The 2,926-nt window shown below is 34.0% G+C and overlaps 1 pseudogene; it reads right to left on the reverse strand.

Moving 5' to 3' along the window:
- Positions 1–260: 260 nt before the first annotated feature.
- LOC119506645 lies at positions 261–2,411 on the reverse strand (annotated as a pseudogene).
- Between the last annotated feature and the right edge of the window lie 515 nt (positions 2,412–2,926).

The raw sequence follows: 2,926 nt of genomic DNA on the forward strand, positions 1-2,926 counted from the left end.
TAATTTGTCATCACAGAACACAATTTTTCACCTGGTAACAGAAAGTCATTCTGGTAATCTAACATGTAGCCAAGATTTTAAGACTAGAATTAAGGGCATTCTTTTGGATTCTGTCCTTTAATAATTTTCAGAGAGGAAAACCATGAAGAATATTACAGCTCAGTAGAAAAGGGCTGGTTTGCAGACCTTCAGTATTCCCCTTCAAAAAATTCAGCAGACCAAGAAGTGGGTTTTTCATTGTTGGGCCTCTCACCTACTCACTAGTTTTGTACCAGTTTTCCATAGCCTTCTCTCCCAGTATCATAGTCTTGTTAATACTTGACTTGTACCTGAGCCACAGATCACCCCTGGCCTTAATGCTGCACTCCTTAAAGCCTTCATCCCAGTCTGTGCCAATGATCAATTTATGTACTGCAAGGCATTTTCTGTATCTGTTTTTGAATAGTACTCCACAAAACAGAATCCACATGCTGTTTTTTTTTTCCCCATTTTATCAGGTCCATAATGATTTTCTTTATGTCACCACTTTTGCTGAAGAGTTCGTAGATTCATTCTTCAGCTGTGTAAAAGGAAAGATTTCCCACATCTAATGCACAACTTTTCTTCAGTAATGGTTCTTGTTCTTTACTGTCACCCTGGCAGCTTTTGTCCCACTATTGGCTCAGCTCCATATAGGATTGCTTCCCAGCACCTTCAGGAGTCCTCTGGCTATAGTTCCTGCTGTCCTATTTAACAACCTATCATTTTTCTAAGAATGATAGTAAATTCATGAATGATTTTTGAGTAGAAGATAAATATAATAGAATTTTTTACTTGTTTATATAATTATTACTCTTAGAATATTATAATTTCATAATATAATTATTACTTTTGTTAAGCTCCCTATGGAAGGCATTACAGTAATGGATATAGTGAGAAGTGAAAAAATTCTGGATATATTCTACAAGTGCCCCCCAAAATGCAGACAGATCAGATATGGATTTCAAGAGAAAGAGAAGTTTCAAGGATTATCCTAAGGGAATTTGACCTGAGCAACTAGAAGGATGGATTAGCCATCAATTGAGATGAAAACATGGAGCAGAATTGATGTAGTAGGAAAACGTCAGTAATTTAATATAGGGCATCATATGTATGCGAGTCTATAAAACAGGTAAGTAGCATCTTGCAGTTGAATATACAAGTCTAGAGTCTAGGCTTGTGTACTAATCATTTAGGTTTTCTGTTCAGTGCAAATCCAGGATTCAACCCTTTTCTTCACTATACTTTCTGCATCTTATATTTTTATTTTCCTTTTTATTGCATGTATATGCCATTGAATTTCTTTATTGGTCAGAGAGCCAGAAATGATTTTAAAATTCAATAAAATAAATAAAAACACCTATCAGAAACTGATCATTTTCAGCAGAGAATCATAATAGAATTATGTGATAATATGAGAGTAAGCTATTCATTAACAGAAGGCCACTCTGTGGGGTGGATACTTAGGATCAGATATAAAAAGTAGAAAGCAGTGAGCTACATAAAGCTTAAGGGAGCACATATTGTGAGAAGAGCAACCAGCTACTGCAAACGCCCTCAGTCAGGAACTATCTGGAACATTTAAAAAAGTCAATGTCATTGGAAAATAGTAAGAATGTGGTAGAGGGTTAAGGGTGATGTAGGTAGGGCCATATCATGTAAATTTTGTAAACCAATTTAGAAGTTGTGTGTTTTATGTTGGGTGCTTCGGAAAACTAGTGAAACAATGTAAGCAGAAAAGTCACTGAAACAAAGTTGTTCTTAACAATATACAATAGCTGTCTATGTGGAAAATGGAATGTAAAGGACAATCATAGACGGGGACAAGCCATTAAGTGCATACTATAGTAACCTATAAGGTAGTTAATGGTAATGCAGATGGTATGGTTGAGGTGAAAGTTGTGTGGGAATTTAAGATACATTTTAAAGATAGACATTGAAGATCCTGATAACAAATGGGATAGAGTTTTAGGGAAAGGAAAGAAAAAGGATAGGTTTGGGTCTTGACCAAATGAATAGATATAGATAATCTGAACAGAGTTAGGAAAAATTGGGAAGGCATAGGCTGTAGGTGAAGGCAGGAATCAACAATTCTGTTTATTGGTCATGTTAACATTTATAATTTTTTGATATTCAATTGCAGATGTCAAAGTAACTTATGTATGCAATATTGGTAACATGTTGAGAGAATGAAGCGGAAAATAGAATTGGGAATCAACAGTGTGTAGTATTTACAGAAATGGGAACAATGTGATTATCAAATGAGTAGGTAAAGCTAGAGAAGGCAGATAAAGGCAAAATTATTTTTTAAAAATCATATGAGCATATGGATTGAATTAATTGAAAGTGAAAATATGTAAATATACCCTAGTGGTTGCATTAAGGATGACCATGTTTTCTCCTTTATGAACTTTAAAGAATTGTCAGTACATTTGCTTTTCGTCTACAATCATAGAAGAGTTAATACTCCCAGAGATCTTGCCATATTCTAAACTTTTATTTCCTCAGAGTCTTTCAAGCTACATTTCCTCTTACAGGCTGTCTCTAATATTGAGTGACCTTTTTCTATAACAAACTGGTCTGAAATACTAACATGGTATAATGTCAAAGATCTATACCATCCGCCTTTGTAAGTAGTTTGTATTAATCATTCAGCCAAAAGGCTTTCATATATTCTATAAAGGGCCATAGACCTTTAGATCCATTTTTATTGTTCCCCAAATCATTGTAACATAATAAATCATTAGACTATTCATATATAAAACACACACACAATTGGAAATACCAAAACACTGGCCTAAAATATTTAATCAATTTTGAACATGTTTAAATTAGAATACATTTATTTCTCACTAAATGAAAACATAAGGAATAGACTAAATTTAGTTGAAAAGTGGAGGAAATAAGC

Source organism: Choloepus didactylus, chromosome 1, assembly GCF_015220235.1.
Source record: "Choloepus didactylus isolate mChoDid1 chromosome 1, mChoDid1.pri, whole genome shotgun sequence".
NCBI lineage: Eukaryota > Metazoa > Chordata > Mammalia > Pilosa > Megalonychidae > Choloepus > Choloepus didactylus.